Genomic DNA, 27,507 nt, shown 5'->3' on the forward strand with positions numbered 1-27,507 from the left:
TCAGAACGGGAAGGAACGCTGCCCCTGGCCTCTTTTCCACTTAAAACTGTGTTCACACAGTTTTACTAGACATTTTACCTTTGGGCCTTTCCATTTTCTCACTGGAACAATTAGAGGAGTAAATGCAGTTACTTTTATGAGAGCCCCCTAGGTGTGTGTGGGAACTTGGGTTCTGACTTTGGCTGTGTTGACAGTATAAACAACGCAGGCAGCAAGCAGGCACACTACAGCTGATAGGCCCTTAGCAGGGAAGAGTCTCTCCTTCCTGACTTGGCTCTGAGAGCTCAATTTCTCAAAATGGCAGGCGCTTCTCTGATTCCCAACACCTCATATAGGTACTTGCTTCTCCGTGTTTAAATATATTTCCTGTGCCTGTGAGCTGGAATTCTTCCCCTTCTCCTATCCCTATTATTCTTAGGTTTGGTCTTTTTTCATTGTGTCCCCAATTTCCTGGATGTTAAGAATTTGTTGGCTTTAACATTTTCTTTGATTGATGAGTCTATGTCCTCTATTGTATCTTCAATGGCTGAGATTCTCGGTTCCATCTCTTGTATTCTGGTTGTGTTTGCATCTGTAGTTCCCGTTCACTTAACCAGATTTTCCCAGCCCCTCAGTTTGTGTTTTCTTTATTGCCTCTATTCCAATTTTCAAGTCTTGAACTGTCTCCATCACCTGCTTGTTTTTCTTGGCTTTCTGTAAGAGATTTATTGATTTTTTTCCATTTTTTTTTTGCTTGATTTTCCCTCTATTTCTTAAAGGGATTTTTTTTTGTTTCCTTTTTAAGGGCCTCTATCATCTTCATAAAGCCATTTTTAACGCAGCTTTCTTCTGCTTCCTCTGTGTTGGGATGCTCCAGGTCTTGCTGTTGTAGAGACACCCTGGCTTCTGGTGCTGCCATATTGCTTTGCAAGTTGTTGACTGTGGTTTTCTTCTTTCATTTGTTTTATTTACCTAGGGAAGATTCAAGCATTATTTTGAACAAATATGGGTAGAGTTGACATCCTTATTTTTCCTAATTTTGATGGAATAATTTGAGTTTCTCTCTATTTAGAGTGATCTTGGCTGTGATGTGACTCATTGTAAATTGCCTTTATTACATTGAGATATGTCCCTTGTATCTCTAGTATCCCCACAAGTGATGTTGTATTTTTGCCAGAAGTTTTTTCCTGCATCTCATACAGAGAAACCCTGTCTCGAAAAACCAAAAATAAATGGATAAATAAATAAATAAATAAATAAATAAATGATAATGTGGTTCCTCTCCTTTAGTCTACTTATACATGGGCTACTTTTTTGATTTACATATGTTGAACTATACCTATATCTCTGGAATGAAGCAATCTTGTTCATGGTAGGTAATCTTTTTTTTTTTTTACTGTGTTCTTAAATTCATTTTGCAAGTATTTTATTGAGAACTTTTGCATATATCTTCGTAAGAGTTATTGGTATAAATTTTTTCATTTTGTTGAGTCTTTGCTATTTTAACAGGGTAATAGTGACTTCGTAAAAAGAATTTGTAAATGTTTTTTCAGTTTCTATGTAGTACAAAATTTGAGGAGTATAAGTGTTAGTTCTTCTTTTAATTCTGTAATGAATACGGCTAATACTAGGCTTTTTGTGGGAGATTTAAAATTAATGTTCCTATATCACCAGAAGTTATGGATATTTGCATTGATTTACTATTGGTAGGTAATCTGTATAAGGAAACATCCATCCATAGATTTTTCTATTTTCTATTTAATTCTTGATTTCTTCCTTGATCTATTTTCATTGGATCATTATAGTGTTTAGCATTTTTTTTTAATTTCCATTTCAGGGACCTCTATCATCTTAATGAAATTGTTTTTAAGGTTATTTTCTTGTGTTTAAGCTTTGTTGGAATATTCGGGTCTTGCTGTCATAGGATATCTGGGCTATGGTGGTGCCTTTATTCCCTGACTGTTGTTAATTGGATTATTTAGCTGTCTGGGTTTGGGACAATTATCAGTGTAGGTGCTGATTTCTGGGGTTGTCTTCATTGGATGGGTGCTTTCCTCTTTAGTGCTTGTTTCCTCTTTGGTCTTCTGGCCCAAATGGCCTTGATCTTTCGTTCACTGGTGTGACCTCTATTTCACTAGGGAGTCGCTGTCCAATTTGGGGCTGGCCTTCTGGTGGCTAGCTTGCCCTCAAGTCTGTCTGCTCCCATGAGAGATGCTCTCTCTGCTCTAGAATGCACAGACCCCCACCCAGGAGCTGCCATATTGGTTGACAAACCTATCAGGAAAGGAACCAGCTTGTAGAGTTGAAGGAATTAAAGAAATGAAACTCATACATGCCAAAAGTGTATGCTGTCCTCTCTCTGATGGTTTGTTTGCATTCCGTGTTGACAGGAGCATGGGAAAAGCACTTTCTACAGTTTATACACTTACTACATATGCCAATCAGTAGTGACTGTACACAGCCAGATTCCTCATCTTTGCCACACACACAAATACACATACCTCTATATTGAGAGCGAGAGCAGCAATAGTCAGAAACACTGTGGGGTTCCTTCTAGATGTCAGAGGATAATTTTGTCTTCTCCTGTCTTCACAAGGGTGCAAGAGATTGAATTTGGATTGTCAGATTTCCATAGCAAGTGCCTTTACCCCCTGAGCCACCTGCCTGACTCTACACTGGACTGGACAGAGCAGATGTACAATGATTACAATATTCCCCTTCTTTGTAAATGACAGACAGCAGGAGCTGTAAAGCATTTTTTGTGTGGTTAATGGGTGGATCTGTATATGCAGAAATCTGGCATGGGCAATTTCAAAAAATCACCTTGTTCTTGCCAGGTTGTTGAGCATGACTACTGGAGAAACCAGCTTATTCCAGAATCCAGTCATCCAGAGCAGAGATCAGATCCTCTGTATACACCACACTTCTCATATGCTACCTCTAAAATATGTCCCAGAAGCAAGCACTGTGCCCCTGCAAGGCCAGGCCTGTGATTGACACTAGAGGCTACGTCGTGGTCTGTTTCTGTTTGCAGAAACTCCTTCTGACTTGTTCAGTCTTGGCTGATTTTTAAGAATGAGTGAGAAGGATCAGATTTTGGGGCGGTATAGGGATACTGGTAAGGCAAGCCTGTCTGAGGCTTAGGATGTTCTACAATTTAAACTCAAATCTGTTCTTTTCTGTCTCACATTAGAAAACAAATGAGCCAAAGAGGCCCTACTCCCATGCTGAGGGGTTCCAGAGAGGTGAGTGAGTGGCAGCGCAGCCCGACAGTTTCAGGGGATCTGAATCCAGGCCCCCTCCAAGTTCCTAAGCTTTTCTTGCCATCCAGTGCAGTGTGTTCCTGGCTTCTGGCTTTCTTTACCCCCTTTAAATCCTGCTCCCAACCACTCCTTTTCATCCGTGGTGTCCGTGGATCCCCCAGCACAGTCTGCTTCAGAGCAGAGGGATCTGAGAGCCTGTTCCAGTACTGAGGGGAACTAAGAGAGGGCAGACCAAGAAAAACTCCCAAGAACACAGTCAGCCACAGCAAAGATTGGACCAAGACGCCAAGACTCTGCTGGCCTCATTTGAAGGAAGAGATGGTCATGCGCCAATGCAAGAATTCCTCCAACATCCTGAAAAGCAACATGGTAACACCAGAATCCAGCAAACAAGCAACAGGAATACTTGAACATCCTAACACAAAAGAAGTAGAAGAAATTGACTTTAAATGTAACCTTATGAAAATGATGGAGACCTTTAAACAGGAAGTGAAAAACTCTCTTAAAGAAATTGAAGAAAAGACAAACAAAAAGTTAGAAGAAATTAATAAACCCTCAAAGATATCCAAGAAAACCGAGAAAAAGCATTCAAACAGGTAGCAGAAACCATTCAAGACTTGAAGACTGAAATGAAGGTAATAAAGAAAACACAAACAGAGGGATGACTGAATATGGAAAATCTGGGTAAATGAACAGGAACTACAGAGACAAGTATAACCAACAGAATACAAGAGATAGAAGAGAGAAACTCAGGTGCTGAGGGTACTATACAGGAAATAGACTCACTGATCAAAGAAAATGGCAAATCCAACAAATTCTTACTATAAAATATCCAGGAAATCTGGGACACCATGAAAAGACCAAACCTAAGAATTATAGGGGTAGAAGAAGGAGAAGAATTCCAGCTCAAGGGCCCAGAAAAATATATTTAATAAAAATATAGAATAAAACTTTTCCAACCTAAAGAAGGATATTCCTTTGAAGGTACAAGAAGCTTACAGAGCACCAAATAGACTGGATCAAAAAAAAATATCTTGCCATATAATAATCAAAAAACAAAACATACAGAAAAAAGAAAGAATATTAATAGCTGCAAAGGGAAAAGGTCAAGTAACATATAAAGGTAAACCTATCAGAATTACACCTGACTTCTCAATGAAAACCATGAAAGTTCTTGGATAGATGTGCTGCAGACACTAAGAGACCATGGATGCAAGTCCAGACTACTATATCCAGAAAAGCTTTCTTTCCCATCAATGGAGAAAACAAGATATCCCATGACAAAAACAGATTTAAATAATACGTATCCACAAACCCAGCCTTACTGAACGTTCTAGAAGGAAAACTTCAACCTAAGGAAGCCAACACCCACAATAGCACAGACATCTGACAACCCTCCACCAACACAACTCAAAGAAGGGAAACACACAAACACTACCACCAAAAAAAAAAAAAAACAACCAGAGTTAACAACCACTGGTCATTAATATTGCTTAATATCAATGGACTCAATTCACCTATAAAAAGGCACAGGTTAATATAATGGGTATGAAAACAGGATTCAACAGTAATGAAAACAGCTTGGTATTGGCACAAAAACAGAGACGTTGACCAATGGAATCGAATTGTGATGAGACAAAAGCTATGCAGAAGATAAAACACAAAACAAAGAGTAGAAAAGGAACGGGTGAATGCAGTTAGCTGGATGCATGGAAGGAGGAGGTATAAAGAAGCCAAGATGGTGCAGAAAGCAGCAGGAAGAACATCTCTATCATTTCATTCAAGACCGACCATCTAATCAAGACTCGTGTTTCCTCTGGTGCTGCAGCCCATAGCTTCACTGGGTACTGATGTGGGAGTGATTTCTTATTAATAAAGAAACTGCCTAGACCCATTTGATAGGCCAACCCTTAGGTAGGCGGAGAAAACAGAACAGAATTGTGGGAGAAAGAAGCTGAGTGAAGGGGTCGCCATGATTCTCCCACTCCAGGCAGACGCAGGTTAAGATCATTCCCGGTAAGCCAGCTCGTGGGCTACACAGATTAATAGAAATGGGTTAGATCGATATGTAAGAGCTAGCCAATAAGAAACTGAAACCAGGTTTCTTATTGGCTAGCTCTTACATAGCCAGGCAGTGTTTAAAAGAATACAGTTTCCGTGTAATTATTTCAGGGCATAAGCTAGAGCTAGCCATGCGGACGGCCGGGTGCTGGGGATGCAGCCCGCCGCTCTTATTACAACAGGGTACATTCTGCATCTTGCTAGCAGGGCTTCACTGGGTTCACAACCCATCCTTCACAATGCCCATGTCTTGGCTTTGTCTTCCCATTAGGGCACATGTGGCTGTTTCTGCCAGAGAAACTTCTTACTTGTCTTCCTATATCCCTTGAGGGCTTCTGGGAAGTTCTGTATAATTGCCCAGATGACTCAAAAATGAGGTGAGCCAGTACAAGAAAGATCTCACTGCTGGCAGCTTCTAATAAGAACCATCCTTTGAAGGTCTGGGTTTCAGATCAAAGATAACCTGGGGGGCATAGAGAAGCTTTCTCCTTTAGATTTGTCATAATTCCAGCCTGAGCTTTGTGGTGGGCAGAATAACCGCCTCAGTGGGGCTGGGTTTTGTACCTTTGCAGTAGAGTAAGCCATTCTCATAGTTTGAAAAACCCAGAGCCAAGTCTGCAGCTTCAAAGAAATAATGAATTACATAATATTTTTAAAAAGTCCCCCAAATATATTCATGTTACAATTCTCAGAATAATAGCACTTTGTACAGCGATGGGGGGGGGGGCATTGTAGCTGTGATTAGGATCTTGATATGGGAAGATGACCTTGAAAAATAAAAACAGGCCAGTTTAATCTTAGAAGTCTTAATGAAAGGTAGAGGCCAGTAGTGGAGGCAGAGGCAGAGGACAGACCTGAAGAGTAGGAATAGCTCCCAGATAATCCCAAAAGACCAGCTGTGGGACAGAGTCAGGCATGGCATGTGACGATAAGATCATGTGTCAGGGTAGCCAACCATACCCTGACTTGGGGAGGCAGGGTCCAGCAGCTATAGAGAGTTGAGAACACACTCTTCGATGGAGCCTTCATAGCTAACACAGCCTTACCAACACACCAAAAGCTTTACTTTGGGATTCATGACATCAGGAAGTTTACAACAAGGGATTTATGCTGTTTTGTGCCATGGTTTGTAGTAATTTTTTTAGGGTGTCTAGAAGAAACTGATACAAAATCAGAAGTATTTGATTTGGATACTCAGTTGCAGTTCAGTGCAACACTCCACACAAATGGCCTCCTCCTTATGTCTCCAGAAAGAAGTGTGCACGCAGCTATTTCCAGAAATAATTCTTCAATGCAAACTGCCCGTCCCTTACTCTTATTGACCCCACGGTGAAGTGTGAATATGAATCCAAGTGCTTGTTGCAATTAAATTCAGAGTGAATTGCTTGTTTCTCTCACCCTTTAACCACGCTGTTAGTTGATTACGCAGACTGTCTCCTCTGTAGCAGACATACTGTTGAAGTCTTGCTTTGAAAGGATAGTGTTAACTTTGTATGGCTTAGGCATGGGCCCCATGGCACAGCAAACCTCTCTGTTTCATGGATGTGGGAACGACAGATCTGGGCTTCTATTCCGGCCTTTCAGTTACAGCAGGGGCGTGTTGCTAAGCTTCCATTGTTTCAGTTGCATTTCTCTCAGGTCTCTTCTAACTCAAGGAGTTCTCAAGTAAAATAGCACTTTTTTTTTTAAGTAGTTGCAGGAGAAATGTGGTTTTTGTTTCCCTCATTTAATCTTTAAAACAGTCTTTTGTCATTTTACATACCAATCCCAGTTCCCGCTCCTCTCTCCTCCTCCCACTTCGCCCACCTTCCACCCACCTCACCCCCCAGCCACTCCTCAGAGAGGGTAAGGCTTCCCATGGGGAGTCAGCTTTGAGGCAGGACCAAAGCCCTCCCCAATGTATCTAGGCTGAGCAAGGTATCCGTAAAGGGATACCTTGACTCCAACAAAGTCAGTTTAAGCACTAGGGATAAATCCTGGTCCCACTGCCAGTGGCCTCACAGACGGCCCTAGCCTCACAGCTGTCGCCCACATTCAGAGGGCCTAGTTTGGGTCTATGCAGGTTCCATGCTCAGTCCAGAGTCAGTGACTGCCCACTAGCTCAGGTCAACTGTTTCTGTGGGTGTCCCTATCACGGTCTGGGCCCCTTGACTCATATTATCACTCCTTACTCTCTTTGGCTGGACTCTGGAAACCTGGCCCAGTGCTCGCTGTGGATCTCTGCATCTGCTTCCATCAGCTGCTAGATGAAGGTTCTATGATGACAATTAAGGCAGTCATCAATCTGATTATAGGGGAAGACTGGTTCAGGCATCCTCTCCACTGTTGCTTAGGGTCTTAGCTGGGGTCATCCTTGTGGATTCCTGGGAATTTTCCTAGTGCTAGGTTTCTTGCTAGCCCTATAATGGCTCCCTCTATCAAGCCATCTCTTTCCTTGCTCTCTGTCTCTGTCCTTTTCCCCCACCTCAGCCATCCCATTCCCTCAAGTTCTCCTCCCCCCTTCCTTTTTGCCTCCCTTCTCCCTCACCCCACGCTCCCAATTTTCTCAGGAGTTCTTCTCTATTTCCCCTGCTGGAATTAAAAACACAGAAATTCAGTCTTTGACATCTGTGGTTCACACCACAGGGATAATTAATTTCCAACGTTTTATAAGGATACCAAATGGCCATAGGGGCCATTAGGATTGAAAATAAGAATGGCAAATAGTGTTCTAATAAGGCCATACTGTTCAAACCCTTGACAAAATATCAGGAAAGAGAGAACCGGTTTCGATTCCCTGTTTGAGCATTGGGTCCCCTGAAGCAAGGAGGACGTGGGCCGCAGGGGGTTCTTTGGTGATGGGAGCAAGTGGCTGTGACTACCTATCTTCTGACATCTCAATGGAGCTGGGAGCAGATGGCTGAGTGCCGGTACCGAGTCTGCCTTCTTTGCCTTTCCTCTTCTATTCCATCCAAGTCCCTAGCACATGGGATGCTGATAACCCCATTGGGGAGGGTCTTTCCTCTCAGATCGCCCTTTCTGAATGTTCCTCATAGACATACCCAGAGGGATAGCTCAGCCTCCTGGGTGATATGAAATCCAGCCATTTTGAGATTAATGCCAGGTGCCCCAACTGAAGTCTTCTCTCTGAGAATGAACCATAGTGGGCTCTCAAAGCGTGGACTCGGGAAATTCTTGTTGGAAGAACTTAACACTTCTTGCAGTGTCTTTTGGATGTGATTCAGCTGCTTCACTGGTAACCAAGTAAAGCCCTAGCATTCAGCATAACTGAGCATGCAAGAGCATCCCAAGCACATGTGAGCGTACATCATGTCCATTCTAAGCAGGTTCCACAGCGGATGACTATAGATGCCAGGAATAAGCAGACTGGGGGCACAGTAGGATAAAACACCAGAACCACTACGACTGACAATGCAGTCATAATAAATGCCAAATTGCACCTTTTCATGTGTAGGGGTGTCTTTCATATTGATAACTTCCAAAGAAGTGTGACCATTCTGCACAGAAGAAAAGAAACAGACATGACAGGAAGTTCCCAAGGCTCAGCGCTATGCAGCTGCTCTTCCTTATCTCCTGAGAGGAGCTGAGACTTTCCACAGCTCTTCCTCTGTGAGTCATGATTTTAAAAACTGCACACATAGAGAGAGTGGTAGCTTGAACCTTACCAAGTCACAGAATTTCATTGTCTCGCAGAATGTGGATCTAGGCAGTGGTTTTTGAGCTTCCTCTCATATATTTCTAGATTCTGCTTAACAAGTCTAGTAGGTGGGTCTCTGCCATGGCTGCTGCGCTCTACACAGGAACACAAGCCATTCTCAATTTAAGGGATTTGTTAGGGTTTACTTACTGGGTGAGCATCTCTTTTAAAGGAAAAACTGTGTTGAATCTCAGACTTTCTTATCTCTACCATTGTCTTCCTAGCCACTGCACACAAAAACATCACACCACCTGGCATTGATGCCACAATGCCTCCCCAGCAGCACCCCATTCTATAAAGACAGGATGAGATACTGAAAACATAGGAAATGTCTTTTCATTATTTGTAACGCCAAGAGCAATACGTTAATTCAATTTAAAAATTAGGTGCGCTGTGTTTGGAATAAACATTATCGGGTAGCCAGAGTGACTTAACCTCCATCTAATGAAGAAAAAAAGGCTAGCTTTCCTCAGGGAGAACCAGGATCCTGGCAGGGGCAGGAGTCTCAAGATACTTGGCACATTGTTACCAGGAAATGAAACCCAATGTGACAACAGAAAATGTTAGAGCTTGGCCCACATGCGTGTTCCCAAACCATCTGTAGTTCCCTGGTGTTCTCTCCAATATGAGAAGCAGCCATTATGTCAGGGTGAGGCTTCCAAATTCTTTGGGAATGCATCGTCCAGACTGCATTCGCTTTGCTTTGGGATGAGAAAAGGGGAGGAAGGGGGTATTCTTGGTACACGGCCCGAAAAAGTTGATAAACTACAAGAGGAACGCACCATGGGCCAAGCTGATAAGGCTGTTGAGTCTATTCTTGTACACTGAAGAAAATTATGAAGAAAACCTTTGAGACATGATTCATAGCAAATGAATATTTAAAAGTTTAAAACCTGTGCTGACAAGTTGTTTGTGGCTTTGAGCTATCCCTTCTGTTAACAACATGAGCTAATTTCGACTTCTCTAGTCCATTTGACTAAGTACGTGTGAAAGGGGTTTAAGTATCCAGTAAATGAACAATCAGAAAAAGACAAAATTCCCCAATGTGTTCAGACATAATGGGAAAAGTTATTTATAGGCTTTAAGTTATTGTAACTTATTCACACGAGTGGCTGTGTGAATCTCCCTAATAAGAATGTAAAGGGCGCTTACAGTCAGGGCTCTGAGAGAACAAGGGGACGTATGTATTTCATGATTCTTTGCCTCCAGCTGGATGTCTGAGTCAGTCTCTGAGTTTAAGAAGAGTCGAATTCTGTGAGTTTTTAGCAGCTAAGAGCACTGCCTGCTCTTACAAAGGTCCTGTGTTCAATTCCAAGCAACCACATGGTGGCTGACAACCGTCTCTAATGAGATCTGGTGCCCTCTTGAGGAAGAGACCTGGTCAGTCGTCCTCATCAACTTGACCATAAAACCCAAGATGACAAGTTCAATAGAACCACCATTTATGGGCTGCCAATGTGTGCTTCAATATTGCCAGGACATATTAAAAGATAAAAAGAAGAATTCTGTGATATATATCCAACCATATTCCTTGCTCATCTTCTCCCTCCTTCCGCTCCTCATGGGGACCTTGGGAGCTCAGTCCAGTGCTCCAGTGTGGGTCTCTGTCTCTATCTCCATCCATCACCAGATGAAGGTTCTATGGTGATATGCAAGATATTTGTCAGTATTGCTATAGGATAGGGTCATTTCAGGTTCCCTATCCTCAGCTGCCCAAGGGACTAACTGGGGATATCACCATGGGCTCCTGGGAGCCACTCTAGGTTCAAGTCTCTTGCCAACCCTAAGGTGGCTCCCTTAACTAAGAATTGTGCTTCCGTGCTCCCCTATCCAACCTTCCTATATCCCAATCATCCTGTTTCCCCAAGTTCCCCCCATCCTCCTCTTCTCACTTTTCTCTCCCCATCTCCCCTTACCCCCATCCCACCCCACCCCCAAGATCCCAATTTTCTCCCCGGCAATTTTGTCTACTTCCCATAGCCAAGAGGATAACTATATGTTTTTCTTTGGGTTCACCTTCTTATTTAGCTTCTTTAGGTTCACCAGTTGTAGACTCAGTGACCCTTATTTATGGCTAGAAACCAATTATGAGTGAGTACATCCCATGTTCATCTTTTAGGGTCTGGGTTACCTCACTCAGGATAGTGTTTTCTATTTCCATCCATTTGCATGCAAAATTTGAGAAGTCATTGTTTTTTACCGCAGCGTAGTACTCTAATGTGTATATATTCCACACTTTCTTCATCCATTCTTCCATTGAAGGACATGTAGGTTGTTTCCAGGTTCTGGCTATTACAAATAATACTGCTATGAACATAGTTGAACAAATGCTTTTGTCATATGATAGGGCATCTCTTGGGTATATTTTCAAGAGTGGTATTGCTGGGTCTAGGGGTAGATTGATCCCGAATTTCCTGAGAAACCGAAACACTGACTTCCAAAGTGGTTGCACAAGATTGCATTCCCACCAGCAATAAATGAGGGTACCCCTTCCTCCACAGCCTCTCCAGCAAAGGCTATCATTGGTGTTTTTGATTTTAGCCATTCTGACAGGTGTAAGATGATATCTCAAAGTTGTTTTGATTTGCATTTCCCTGATTGCTAAGGACGTTGAGCATGACCTTAAGTGTCTTTTGGCCATTTGAACTTCTTCTGTTGAGAATTCTCTGTTCAGTTCAGTGCCCCATTTTTTAATTGGGTTAATTAGCATTTTAAAGTCTAGTTTCCTGAGTTCTCTATATATTTTGGAGATCAGACCTTTGTCTGTTGCGGGGTTGGTGAAGATCTTCTCCCAGTCAGTAGGTTGCCTTTTTGTCTTAGTGACAGTGTCCTTTGCTTTACAGAAGCTTCTCAGTTTTAGTAGGTCCCATTTATTCAATGTTGCCCTTAATGTCTGTGCTGCTGGGGTTATACCTAGGAAGCGATCTCCTGTGCCCATCTGTTGTAGGGTACTTCCCACTTTCTCCAACCATGGGTGTGTGTGTCTGTATGTGTATACATAGATGTACATATATATATAATTTTACTCATATGTAATAAATATGTTTATTTAGTTTTGATTTGTTTTTGAACAGCGTTTCATGTATTCCAAGTTGTTCTCAAACTCACTATGTATCCAAGGATGGCTTTTGAACTCCTTGATCTTCCTGCCTCCATCTGACCAATGCTGAGGTTACAAGCACGCACCACCGTGCGTGACTCTGTGACCAAAGTGTAAAATCAGGAATTGCTCTTCTCACCATATCAAATGTAATCCCAACAAATCCTACAGGTCCCCTTTTCAACACAGTGGCTATAGTAAAAACTTGTAGTGTGCCACCAATGCCCTAGCCTGTCGTACACCTTTGTAAATTAAAGAGTTTGTGGCTGATTTGGTGTTTACATTTCTCTTTTAATAGTGTAGAGAGTACCTTCCTATACCAAAGATGTTGGAACTCAAGGGTAAAGGTGCTATGGAGATGACGGACAACGAAACACCTCCATGTGCAATGAATTATGTCACTGTTGCATTCAACAATGGTACCTTGCTATCAGTTTGTGGAGAACAACCTCTTGGCAATAGCCAGGATTGTTCAGAGATTCCTGTGGGATTCCTCTGGCCAGCAACTCAATCAGATGTAACCCAATGCTATTACTGGAAGCTTCATTTGGTCACAAGAGACAGCTAGTTGGGACTCTGTCTCCCCCACAACCAATAACTGACTTGACTTAAGGCTCACTCCAGGAGATGCAACCCATACCCAGCACTGTGGGAGTGACCAAAGACATGAGACTAGATAGCCCAGAGACCCAGGATAATACCAAATAATACTGATCTGATTATATATATATATATATATATATATATAGTGATAAAAATGACTCCCAGTGACCTCCATTGTACTCACAGATGAGTGCCTTGCTCAGCCATCATCAGAGAAGCTTCCTCCTGTGGGATATGGGAACAAACAAATACAGAGACCCACAGCCAGGAGTTTGAGAGACATAGGAGCATTCCGCCATAAGTGAGATGCCAAAAGCCTTCCCTCAGAGCTCAAGGAACCCTTCCAAAGAGGAGATAGAAAGAATGGAAGAGCCAGATGGGATGGAGGACACCAAGAAAACAAGGCCCTCCAGATTAGCATGATCTATGCTTACGTGATCTGAACTACAGAGACTAAAGCGGCAGGCACAGGGCTCGCATGCCTCTGCATTAGGTCCTCTTGCATATGCATTATGGCTTCTGGTTTAGTGTTGTTATGGGATCCCCAAGGGTGCAAAGGAGTGGGTCTCTGACTCTTGGGCCTTCTTTTGCCCTCTTTTCCTTCTGCCATTTTGTTTTCAACAACTTCAGTGTGATAAGGTTTTTTTTAATCTTTTATTTTGTGATATGAAAAATGAATAAGTGAATGAATGAAAAGCTGGTCACTACAGCAAAGGTTGATAGCCGAACTGTCAATTATACCTGCTGGGAGAGGGAAATCAGTTTTCTCCAGTGGAGTGACACCGGGTTGATCAACACTCCATGGTCGGGAGTAGTTGACCAATATATACTCGATTCCATGCTTTCTGTGTGTGTTCTTTCACTTGGTTATAGTTTGGCTTTTTGGGGCAGTCTTTTCTTTCTTAGTTTTGCTGTAATTTTTTTGTTTGATTTTTGAGAAGAAAAACTAAAAGTTGGGTGGGTAGAGAGGGGGATAGGATCTGGATGAACTTGGGCGAATGGAATGATATAATCAAAGTGTATGTAAGATGAAAACTTGTTTTAAATAATTAAAAGTATTCTAAAAAATTTGATCCCTACCCTAAAAGAGTGCTGTGAATTTAAAAAATGATGGGGAAAATTTTAGTGTGGAGTGTTTTTACCACCCCCCCAATACCATACCCACAGTAAAGATAGGTCATTTTCAGTTTAAGGAGTGTGCTAGATCGTGTTAGAAATGTTCTGGAGGCCATGGACGTGTTTATTTTCTTGATTGTGGGTATATTGGGGGTGTAGAAATATGTCAGACTATATATTAATTCTTTGCTGTCTTTTATGCTAAATGTAATTTAATATGGCTTTAAGAAAGTGCCTTGATCTTTAGTACTTTCTGTTGTCATCAAAGTAGATGCACAGTTGACTCAAGAAAGGGATTCTGGGAGCTAATCATGCTATACATGTTTCCTTCATGTTTCTATTGTAGTAGGCTGGAGGCACCTTGGAGAATATCATCAAGAACCTTAAAAACCAGTATAAAATGAAAATTATTTCTGGAAAAATAGTCAGTAGAGAGGACAGGTAATAAAGTAAGAAATTCATTCATCCAGCAGGAAACTGAGTAGTCCTAGTCTGAGTGAACTACCCGACACCTCTGAGCTAATGGGGCAGTAGCAAGCCCTATATATATGTGATTTTCATACACACACATGCCTATGGCAATATCTAATTATAGGTTAAGCATAGACATTACAGTAATAATTAATAATGAAATATCGTGACTATAATACATAAAGTGGTTTCTCTCCCAAAGTATCTTACCGTTCTGTGCTTTTTCTGCTTCTGGTGGTGACATGGGGTGATGCGTGGCGCACAGGTCAGATGCAGTGAGGAGGGATGCAGGAGCTCTGTGCTTTTCCTGCTTCTGGTCATGACGTGGGGTGATGCATGGCCTACAGGTCAGATGCAGTGAAGAGAGATGCAGAGGTATTACAGCAGCAGCCGGCTATGGCGTAAGGCCTATTCCACAGCCACTGCTTCGTCATGCTGAACCAGAACCATGGTGTGGTCAAGGTTGGCACACACAGAATAGACATGCTAGCTGCAGAGAGATCACATAGTGTGTCAGTACAGGATGACAAAAGATGGATTATACCACCAAAAAAAAAAAACCTAGGAATTATTCAGCTTCAGAAATTTCCATTTAACAATTTCAGACCAAAGTTGATCACAGATAAGTAAAATTATAGAAAGGAAACTTTGGATAATGAGGGAATGCTATTAACACACAAGATTTTTTCTCCTCCTCCTCTTCCTCCTCCTCCTCCTCCTCTTCCTCCTCCTTCTCCTCCTTGTCTTCTGCCTCCTCCTCCTCCTTTTTCTTCTTTCTCTTTCTCTTCCTTTTCTTCTTCTTCTTCTTCTTCTTCTTCTTCTTCTTCTTCTTCTTCTTCCTCTTCTTCTTCTTCTTCTTCTTCTTCTTCTTCCTCTTCTTCTTCTTCCTCTTCCTGTTCCTTAATCTATAGTCTGGTTAAGTTTAAGGAATTTTACCACAATTATCCTTTGATCAAATACATCTCTTAGTTTTAAGAACTTTGTTTGCTTATATTTTGTTAAACAATCCTGTTGATCTTCCCCCTGCTAGGCTGTCTCCTGGGGTCAGGCTACCCTTGGTGGTCTGTTTGTTCAGTGCAGGCATCCACACAGTCTGAGAGTAAGCATAGGTGCTGGGATTCGTCTAAGGGAACACACACCATCGTCCTTCTCCGTCTGCCATCTTGTATCTGCCCTCCATTGCGATGACTCCAGCGTCCTGGCAACTGGCTGCTCAACTCACTTCATGTCTCCATTCTAGTAAAGTAGGAAGCCCCCTACAGCAGGGAGTTCTATTTGCTGCTTCATGACTCCAGTAGAATTTGCATGCAGTTCACTCAGATCAAGTCCAAATATTCTGAAGAAGTATTTGAATTTGGGTCTCTTGCTCCTGTGACTCGGCAGGGTCCTCACGAGAGCTGGAAGAGGTTCCCGTGCTTATGAGCAGAAGAGTCCTGGGGAATGGAAATGATCACCGTCTTGCCCAAGCACCACTGGAAATACGATATAAGACAAAGAACGGTCCAGCTTTGGAAGTTCTTCCTCCCAACACCCGGAAGTGGGTGCACGCTGGGGTGGGACAGGAAGACTCCCAGGCAATGTGGAGGAACACCCATGGGAAGGGGCCACTGCATGACATTGTCATCAACAAACAACCCTGAAAGCATTCATCCTGGGATTCATGTGACCCGTGGGCTACAGACCAGACATGTCTGGAAACAGCTCCAATCCTACCCTGCTCCATGATTTGAGAGACATATTCTTTAAATATTTCCATAGCAAAATATCTTTTGACTGTAAACATTGGGGACTGATCACAGTAAGAAATGAAGGCTCATAGAGGTTCTGTAGAAATGAGAGAAAATATATGGGTTTAGGATGAAAATATATGCGTTTAGGCAGAAAACAAACATTCAGCAAATTCTGTTTATGTTTTACTATTTATGCTTTGCTGACATTTATCCAAGAGTTTCTTCCACGATGTTGGTATCAGCTGGTACCCCACGAGAGGTCCAATGAGGTAATAGAGAACCAAGGAAAAAGTCAATGGTCTTGTGGCAGCACTCACTCTGTTGAGGTCCACAGCAACATCTGCCCAAGAGAAAGAAATTTGGGAGGAAGTCTGCCATGCCATAATCATTGGAACAGGAAGGGAAACTTGACAGAGTAAGAGACACGGATAAGCGAGGCAGGAGCTTGCACACAGTTCAACTCCTGTTAGTGTGTTGGAAAGAAGGAATTCAGAGGCCATGGAAGCATGGACCAAGAGTGCGAAATGACTCCATGGGTTCTTGCATGTGTGTTCAGGGCCTGATTCATCTTCCTTCCATTCTTACCTGGAGAACCAGCTGGGAGGGAGATTTAAAGATAGTTATTCTCATTTATTTTGTACACACAGTGGGTGTGCATATAGGAAGGCTGCAGAAAGTAATCAGGTGGGGCTGGAGAGATGGCTCAGAGGTTAAGAGCATTGCCTGCTCTTTCAAAGGTCCTGAGTTCAATTCCCAGCAACCACATGGTGGCTCACAACCATCTGTAATGAGGTCTGGTACCCTCTTCTGGCCTGCAGGCATACACACAGAAAGAATATTGTATACATAGTAAGTAAATACATATTAAAAAAAGAAAGTAATCAAGTGAAGTCTTTGTCAGTGAGGAGAAAGATGAAATGGACCTTATACATTCCATAAGCTAGACAGCATTTTCATGAAGATCAATGCTGACTAGCTCTTAGCAAACAGAGATGTCATTCTTTATGTCTCTGATAAAGACTTTTACTTCACTCTGTGTATTTGTACAATCAAATCAGGGCTTTAAAGAAAAATGAACCCATGTTTCCACCCAAACTCTGTCATTCCGTTGCTAGGTAACTAATACTTTAAGGTAAATCTTTCTGAGCCCACTTTTCCCACCTGTGACATGACGAGAATTGTCTGTGGAATTCAAAGGGGCCTCACGAAGGAACTCCTGCTCAACTTCGTCTCACTCATCCAGACTCTCCACATCTACAAGAAGAGTGCCCTTGAAATTACAGCTAAACCTTAGTCAACCAGAGAAGCGTGAAGACTTGTTCGGCTTTCCCGATTGCGTTCTGGCTGAACTCTGGTCATGTGGTACATTTGACAGGAGCCTCTGTTCAGAATCCGCAGGGTTGGTTTGTGGTTGGTTTTGTATCTGCTTGTGAGCTCGGGTCTCTAAACTGTACGACATGCTAGTGAGTGAGCACACAGCCGCAGAGGAGGTTTTAGCTATAAACCCTTTCTTTTGAAATTTATTTATTGATATTTTATGTATGAGAGATCTGTATAATGCCAGAAGAGGACTTTGAATCTTATTATAGATGGTTGTAAGTCACCAGGTGGTTGTTGGGAACTCAGGACCTCTTGAAGAGGAACCAGTGCTCGTTATCCACCAAGCCATCTCCCCAGCCCCTAGAAACCCTTTCTTAAAACTTCTTTTAAAATCTCCACTGAAAAGGAAATAAAACATTCAAGGCATAAACTCATGAATCCAAAGGAATAAATAAGAAGCAAGCAGTAAGAGGCTGCCAAGCCCAAAAGGGGTGATGAAGGCTTACCACACTAAGAATACAAATTATAAGCTAACACAAAGGTATCAAGTAGACCTCAGACTTCTTACCCTTCAGAACACGTTCAGCATGAGTGCCGTCTCCAGAGGAGCAGACCATGGAGGATGAAGACCAAGGCAAGGACATCACCCACACAAGGATGCCTGCGGCGGCATAGCTGTGCTGTCGCTGGAGTCTGTGCAGTGATGACCACGCTTTGAGTGTGTGCAGAGAACACCCCATCTGCTTGCCAGTGTCCAGCCTTAAATCCAGCCAGAGAGCCAAGGACTTCCACACACCGGAGAGATGAAAGCAGACAGAGGGAAAGAGCTGAAGCAACTAGCCAAAGAACGCAGGGCCTGTGTCCTGGGCAGAGGACAGAAGTCGCAAGAGTGAAAAGCAACAAAGATGGATTTCTTTAATTAATCAATTAATTTGTTTTGAGACAGCATCCCTATACAGCTCTAGCTAGCCAGAGAACTAGCCAAGGTTGGCTTGAAATCCACAGTGAGCCTCCTGTTCAGCCTTCCATGTGCTGGAATTATAAGCATGTGCCCCCATACCCAAGAGTCTCCATATAAAAGCCGGCATAAAGGCTCATATATTAGAGAAGAGAATAACATTTGGGAGACAAAAAAGTGATCTTAGACATTTTTTTAAAAAGTGTTTCAAATGTTAAAAGCTCAATAGCTAGAGTGACTGGCATATAAAGATATATGATTAGCATCTAAAGATTATCAGATAAAGCATAAGAAATACCCAGGGAACTGGAGTTCAAAAGGCCAGGCATTGTAAAATTATTTACTCTTTTAGCTCTTTGTCTTTTGGGAGGGGGGGCACCACCCAGCTCTCAAATAAGTCACACGCAGATGCTTATTCTTAGTTAGAAACACCCAGCCTTAGCTTGACTTGTTTCTTGCCCAGTTTTACTTAACCTAATCATCACATCTATGTCTGGTCCCGGGGCTTTTGTCTTTCTCTATTTCTGTATACCTTTGCTTTCCTCCTTAATCTGTGTCTGACTGTGTAGGAGGATGGCTGACCCCTGAAGTCCTCCTTTCTCTCATTCCCAGCTGGTCCTCAGTTCTTCTATTTATACACTCTGTCTGCCAGGCCCTACTACCTTGTTCCTGCCGTGCTATTGGCCATTCAGCTCCTTATTAAACCATCAGGTGTTTTAAACAGGCAAAGTAACGCAGCTTCACAGAGTCAAACAAATGCAGCATAAACAAAAGCAACCCACCTTAAAATAATATTTCCCCCAACAGACAGGTAGTGGTGGATGCCTATAATCACCGCAGTCAGAAGACTAAGGCAGAATAATGCAAGTTTAAACTCAGCGCCTGATAAATTATGAGTCTGCCTCAAACAAATTAAAGTCTAAAGAAATTAAGGAAAGAAGATGAATGAAGATTCAAATGATTGGAGTTCCACCAGTAAGAGTCAGGAAGTTGACGAGAGTGCCATTGTCTCAGCTGCCAGGAGTTAATGTAAGTTCACAAAACAGAAGCCTCCCTTACCACCTGGAAAATAGACTGAAGAAACCAAAAACATTGATGAATTTAAGAGGGACAAAGGTCAAGAGAAGATTCCTAAACCATCTTCAGAAAATGAAGCAAAACACAGGCTCTTCACTCGAACAGAAATGAGTGGCTGGGGGCAGCCTGTATCAATCACATGACACTGGAGTCACTTTCTGTAACCTCCACTCAACAGAGGGTCAAGCACAGATGAAGCCAACTTGACAATTTCTGTCATTAATCCTCTCTGAAAAAAAAAATCTATGGAAAGGCGCAACTTCTCCAAATGAAGAAATACTCCAAGAAACAGAAAAATCTCAAGGTCCACGGTGTGGGTGACTCCACATGGTGGCTGTGCCCCATTAGAAAGGAGCCAGGGTTGGGTGAGGTCAAGAAGATGATGAAAAATTCCTCTAAATCCAGAAAGTCAGTACCAAGTGTCACACTGAAAACCAGAAAGTCGACACACAGTGTTACACTGAAAGATAAAGGACAGAGAAAAGTTAGGATGTAATCATACTAATGGAAAGCTAAGCAAACAGTAACAAAAACACAATTCCCATAAAAAATCCCAAGGAAGATTAACACTGCAATGATGACCATATACCACCTATTCCAGCTCTGAAGTTATCCGAAACTATATTGACCTAGGGAAAATAGGAATGTATACTAGATATTTAAGCCTATTAGGAAAGTAGGTGAGAGATGATGACATGTATTTGTGAGCATAGAATGATAGGAAAGTTCACACTTTCATTAAAAATGAAAAATTGGTACTACCGTTATAAACACATGGACAGGGATAATGAAAGTGACAGACAAAACAGCTCCTAGTCAGTGGATGTCCAAAAATTCAGGACAGAGCATAGACTCCTTCTCAAATGCAGCCTTGTAAAAATATCTAACTCGACAAAAGTATGTGCATATCTTTGAGAACAGCTGAAATCAAACTTAGGAAAGAAGCCTTTGGTTATGCTTACAGAGCCAGACAAGAATTGATTGGAAGGACACGCCTGGGACCAATGCCCCCAAAACAAGCAAAAAAGAACACAACACTGCCACAGCATCTGGGCAAGGGATGCCAGGCTGGCAGGGGACATTGTGCAGGAAGCTGCCAGTCAGTCTCTGCAGAATGCATTTTCTACTTACTAAACACTGGTACTCAGAAAGAAATGAAGACACCATTAACTTAAGATTGAAGCCTTTAGCTTCTTAGAGGCAATTAGCAGGTGAAGGAAAGTCTGTTTAAATATGTGGGATAGGTATCAGAAACAGACAAAGCGACTTAGCACCTGTCTGGAAGGTTGAGGGTTTTCCTGAGTCTCTGCTGTACGGAGAAGGAACATAGCTCCTTCTCCAAAAGCAGGGATGTGCTAGGCAGAGCTGGTAATGGCCCAGGGCCAGGGTCTTGGGCAGGCTGTGCCTGAGAATCCAACTTTTCCCAATGTGCCGTGCTACGGTTACCAGTCCGAAGGCCACTGGGTGCTCAGCCTGTAAAGTTCTTGGGATAGCCTGTGTTCCCCTTGTGAAACGTTTGATCAGCTTCTTAGCCTGTCGGATAATAACTTCTGTTGACTCTGGACCATCTCTCCTCTGTAAATAGTATATAAGATGCTGCACTTCTTAATATGCTAACTTGGCATAAGACAGCTTGGGCGGAGACCTCCGATTGCAAACTTTGAGATCGCCACCGTCTATCCTTTTTATCTTCTGATCTCACATCCTACGTCTCAGGCTCACGTCACTGAAGAACAACCTGCTGGCACAGGTCACTGTGCTTGAGCGTAGATGGACTGGTAGACATTAGATTTCTTTGTGGGATGAGGAAAATATGCCAAAGTTCAGTTACGACGATGACTGCATGGCTGTGATGGTGCAGTTCTAGAAACTAACATTTTACAGCTTCAAATCGATGGATTTTATGGCGCTCCATTTGCGTGTCAAAATTATAAGACATGGATTTGCTTTAGTCATCGTATTGATGAGGTAAGTCGGAGTAGAAACGACTGGAAGGAGAAATATTTGTAGTTGAGAAAAGGATCAAATTCTAGAGTGAGAATTTCAAAAGGCTACTTGTAGCGGGCACTGACGATACATTATTGCAAAGAAATCACTGATACGGGAGAATTGTCTGTATTCTGTCAATCATGTTTTAAATAAATGCTGATTGACCAGGCAGGAAATATAGGTGGGAAAACCAGACAAGAAGTACAAATGATGTAATGAGAACAGGAGAATTCTGGGAAGGAGGAAGTTGATTCCTCCCACTCCTGCCCAGACCACCGAAGCAGCAGGATGTGATCTGCCTTACTGAAAAAGGTAATGAGCCACATGGCTAACATAGATCAGAAAAATGGGTTAATCAAGATGTGAGTGTTAGCCAGTGAGAGGCTAGAGCATGGGCCAATCAGTTTATAATTTATGGAGACCTATGTGTGATTTTCTTTGGGACTAAACAACTGGGGGTACCCGGTGGGACAAAAACCCCAACAGCAAACAGGACCGTCCATGTTACAAATCACAGGAGTTCAGCTAGTACGACACAAATAAGCATTGCTTCTTGCAGCAATGCTAGTGTGGCAGGGTCATCTGGCAGCTCACCTTAAGTTTCCTGGGCAGCCCCTACTGTTTCACACAAGAGCTGTGCTAATGTGCCTTTCCACCTATAGTGAATAAGAGGCCCCCTTTCCTACATTATCTCTGACCTGGAGTGACAGAGTGATGGGATAGCTAATGGTTTTACTTTGGAGATGTCTGATGGTTAATGCCATTAACCTTTGGAAAACATATCTGTTGACCATTTGTGCGTCTTCTTTTGAGAAACGTCTACTTGAAATTTGAACCATTTTTAAAGTTAAAGTTCACGGCATTTTTCCTTGCCATCAAATTGCATTTTTTTTCTATATTCTGGGCACAATCCAATGTCACATTTACATTTAAATAGGAAGAATGAGTTCCAGTGTTGTGTTGTGTGACAGAGCAGGAGGATTAGAGATAACTTCAGTACATATTGTATTTTATTTGTAACATAACTGCTCTTATATATATATATAATGTGTATATTTATATTATGTATATATGTATATATAGTTAGCATACAATATATTGAACATATTGAGTTTCCGAAAACATTTTCAACCATATTTTTTTGTTGATCCTCTTCTAATTTATCTTATCCTTTGTCTCTCTGGTTCCCCTTTGACCTTTCCTTCCCAGAAGTCTTCCTTTGACTTTTATATCACATGTCTTTCCGTCCACCTCAACACCTTTTTTTATCCCATTTATGGTCACCTTCTAACCTCATGACACTGTGCTCAATTAATATCCACACATATGCATTTACATCAGCCTTAAAATCTAGAAACTACTTATGAGAGATAACATTAATTGTCTGACTTATCTTGATTTATATTGTACTTTCCAAATCCATTCATTTTCCTAAAAATTTCCCGATTTTATGTTGTCTTTAGAGCTAAATAAAATTCTGTTGTGTATGGGTATCTTAGCTTTATCCATTCATCCGCTAAGCCAGTGGGCATCTAGGTGGATTCTGCTGTGGATGGAATAGCAGTGAGCACGTGTGTATAAGCATCTCTGCACGTAGGAAATGGACGTTCTCTTGGTAGGAGTCCGGGTGTCATATAACTGAATCATAAGAAAATTTTATTTTGAATTTCACGAGATACCTCCACACTGATGTGCAAAGTGGTTCTTCATGTCTACACTCTGACCATCAGAGAATAAGTGTTCCTCTTTTCCTACCCCTTATTTGTTATCATCGTATTTCTTTGTAAAATTATTCATATTGAATTTATAATGAACTTTGCTGTGATTATATCACTTTTCCCTCTTGCTCCTCCCTCCAACTTCTCCTTTGTCCCCTATAACTCATCAGAAAGTCATTGTCTTCAATTTTTAATAATTACTTATGCTCACATATGTATATCTAAATGCTTAAATGCAGCCTACTGAGTCCTTCTAGGGTTTCTTTATAGCCAATGTGTTTAGCTAGGACTGCTTGGTAATGGATAACTATAAGAAAATTCAACCCAAGGAAACTTGAATCTCCCTCTCTCAGCTACCATTATTGCCAGCTCTTTTTCTAGGGGTGGGGTCTTGTAAGATTTCTCACCATTCATATTAGGATGTCAGTTGGCATCATTTCTCAGGTCTTGTTTAGGCAACCACACTGTTGAGATTTCATGGATGTGGCTTCCCTGACATATAGAGAAGATCCTCTCTTTTAAGGAGACAGCCTCACCCCTCTGGCTCTTACAATCCTTTGATTCCCTCTTCCAAATTATTCCCTGAGGAACATAGGCACTGTGCTGTATTGGGGGGATGAGGAGAGAGGCCCTGGAGAAGGGAAAAGTAGGACACAGGAGCCATGAAAAAGAAATGGGGAAAGCAAAGGGAAGAGAGATTTTTATAGGGAGGCAGTTGCAGCAGCACCATACATGGGGTGGGGTGGGGGAAGGAGGCAAAAGTAACACTAAAGATACCTATAAGAGCCGCAGGAAGTTCAAATGGCCAAAAGACACTTAAGGTCATGCTCAACCTCCTTAGCAATCAGGGAAATGCAAATCAAAACAACTTTGAGATATCATCTTACACCTGTCAGAATGGCTAAAATCAAAAACACCAATGATAGTCTTTGCTGGAGAGGCTGTCGAGGAAGGGGTACCCTCATCCTTTGCTGGTGGGAATGCAATCTTGTGCAACCACTTTGGAAATCAGTGTTTCGGTTTCTCAGGAAATTCGGGATCAATCTACCCCTAGACCCAGCAATACCACTCTTGGGAATATACCCAAGATATGCCCTATCATATGACAAAAGAATTTGTTCAACTATGTTCATAGCAGTATTATTTGTAATAGCCAGAACCTGGAAACAACCTACATGTCCTTCAATGGAAGAATGGATGAAGAAAGTGTGGAATATATACACATTAGAGTACTACGCTGCGGTAAAAAACAATGACTTCTCAAATTTTGCATGCAAATGGATGGAAATAGAAAACACTATCCTGAGTGAGGTAACCCAGACCCTAAAAGATGAACATGGGATGTACTCACTCATAATTGGTTTCTAGCCATAAATAAGGGTCACTGAGTCTACAATTGGTGAACCTAAAGAAGCTAAATAAGAAGGTGAACCCAAGGAAAAACATATAGTTATTCTCTTGGCTATGGGAAGTAGACAAAATTGCCGGGGAGAAAATTGGGATCTTGGGGGTGGGGTGGGATGGGGATAAGGGGAGATGGGGAGAGAAAAGTGAGAAGAGGAGGATGGGGGGAACTTGGGGAAACAGGATGATTGGGATATAGGAAGGTTGGATAGGGGAACACGGAACCACAATTCTTAGTTAAGGGAGCCACCTTAGGGTTGGCAAGAGACTTGAACCTAGAGTGGCTCCCAGGAGCCCAAGGCGATGTCCCCAGTTAGTTCCTTGGGCAGCTGAGGATAGGGAACCTGAAATGACTCTATCCTATAGCAATACTGATGAATATCTTGCCTATCACCGTAGAACCTTCATCTGGTGATGGATGGAGATAGAGACAGAGACCCACACTGGAGCACTGGACTGAGCTCCCAAGGTCCCCATGAGGAGCGGAAGGAGGGAGAAGATGAGCAAGGAAGGCAGGACCACGAGGGTTGCACCCACCCACTGAGACAGTGGGGCTGATCTATTGGGAGCTCACCAAGGCCAGCTGGACTATGACTGAAAAAGCATGGGATAAAACCGGACTCTCTGAACATGGTGAGCAATGAGGGCTGATGAGAAGCCAAGGACAATGGCACGGGGTTTTGATCCTACTTCATGTTCTGGCTTTGTGGGAGCTTAGCCAGTTTGGATGCTCACCTTCCTAGACATGGATGGAGAAGGGAGGACCTTGGACATTCCACAGGGCAGGCAACCCTGACTGCTCTTTGGACTGGAGAGAGAGGGGGAGATGAGTGGGGGGAGGGGAAGAAGGGTGGGAGGAGGGGGAAGGAAATGGGAGGCTGGGAGGAGGCTGAAACTTTTTTTTCCTTTTCTCAATAAAAAAAAGGAAAAAAAAGCCGCAGGAAGTCACATGTTCCGTGTTTACTTTAAAATTACATAAGTTAATGTAGCACATATATTTCAAATACAGTATAGACTACTACTTTTTCCCTTGGGTGCCTTCAAGAAATTGAAGGAAAGATGGTACTGCTGAAGACATCACCCGCTTCAGACACAGAACTTCCTTGGAGGAATTGATCTGGATCTGACCTGGGAGTCTGAGGACTATCTTTCCCAGTACTGGAAAAGTAGATAATTATACAATTAATTTTTTAAAAAAAAAATCCTACAAGTCTATTATATTTGAATCATTTTTATTCCTATACTTCCCTCCAATTTATGAGCTCCCTTTATTCTTTATTGCACACATACTCACACACACACACACACACACATGCACACACATACTCACACATGCTCACACACACACACACACACACACACACACACACATATCCTGCTGAGTTCATTCAGTGTTGCCTGTAGAATATGAAAATTACATACATGGGGCCCTGTGAGACTTCCCCATCTGCACTGGCATGTGAGCGGGTATCATTGTGTATTACATTTGTTTAGAAGAGCGGATTTCTGAGATTTCATTGGTGTAGCCTTCCTGTGGGGAGGCAGAATCTGAGAGTAATTCGTGCTTTCTCAATTATTAAGGACATTGAACACTTTAAACAATATTGATTTACTTTTTGTTTTTCTCTCTTTGAGCACTTCATTTCCATGGCCCACTTATTTAATTCTTTTTAGATTTTCATTTGTTCTTTGATGATGCACTGTAATGTATTTTATCATATTCACGCCCTCTTCCTTCTATATCTGCGCCTCATTCCTTTCCTACATACCTTTGTGTCTTTTTTGAAAGAAACTATCGAGTTCAACTGTGCTACTGAAAACTCTTGGCTGCAGGGCCTTTCACTGAAGTATAATCAACTTACCGTGAGTTTACCTTTCAAGAAAACCAAATTTCTCCCTTACAACAGTGAGCAACTGCCAATAGCTAGCTGCTCAGCCAGGCGTGAGACTTTGTGCCCACCTTTTCTCTCCGTGAAGGAATTTGGTCTAAGCTGGGGCAGGTCTTGTGTTTGCTGTTACCACTGCTATGAGTCTTATGGTCAAACATCCTGCTGTGTCTGGAAAACACTGCCCCCTAGAGTCACCCACCCACCATCCCTGTACTAGTAATCTTTCCGCTCCTCTTCTGCAATGATTTCCGAGTCATGGAATTAAATGTTGGCATAGATGTGCCATTATTGGGTGGCAGCTTTGAGGTATCTCATGTTGGCAATTATTTATGCATTCCAGATATGATCGACAAAGACTGTCTCCCATTCTGTAGGCTGTCAGCTGAGAGCCACCTTTGCTGTGCAGAAACTTTTTCATTTCCTGTAACCCAGCTTGTTCATTCTTGGACCTGTTCCCCGGGGCTGCTGAAGTTCTGCTCCCAGAGTTTTGCTTACGTAGATAACTTGAAGTGTATTCCCTACGCTGTCTTTTGGCAGTTTCAGCATTTCAAATTTTAAATGAATTTTAAATCACATTCTGAACTGAGTTTTATGTGGATTGGAAGGTATGGATCTACTTTCATTTTTCTGCAGATGGATATACAGTTTTTTCCAGTACCATTTGTTAAATAGGCTGTATTCTCCCCTCCCCTTGTATATTACTGAAACCTTTGTCAAATATTAGGTCAGCATACATGTATGGCTTTATCTCTGTTCCCTTGGTTTACATATCCCTTTTGGGATCAGTGATATGTTATCTTGGCTACTATGGTCCTATAATGTAATTTGAGGTCATGTAGTGCTATATTTCCAACTGTGTTCATTCTATTTGGCTATTTGTGAGATTTTAACTTTTCCATATGAGATTTTTTTTTGGAGGACTTTTCTTTTCATTGTTGATAATACTGTCATCGTAATTCCAAGGTAGACTGCAGTGAACCTGTAGGTATTTTTGACAATGTAGCCATTTTCCCATTTGGTTTTTCTGATATAGGAGCATGAACATTCTGTCCATCATCCAATACCTTCTTCAAATACTCTGTAGAGTTATTTCACTTCCTTGGTTAGATTTATTCCTGGGGAATTGGGAAGA

The sequence above is a fragment of the Microtus oregoni genome, unplaced genomic scaffold, assembly GCF_018167655.1.
Source record: "Microtus oregoni isolate MIOR12 unplaced genomic scaffold, Mior012 000000F_ref0000247, whole genome shotgun sequence".
In the NCBI taxonomy this organism is placed as follows: Eukaryota; Metazoa; Chordata; class Mammalia; order Rodentia; family Cricetidae; genus Microtus; species Microtus oregoni.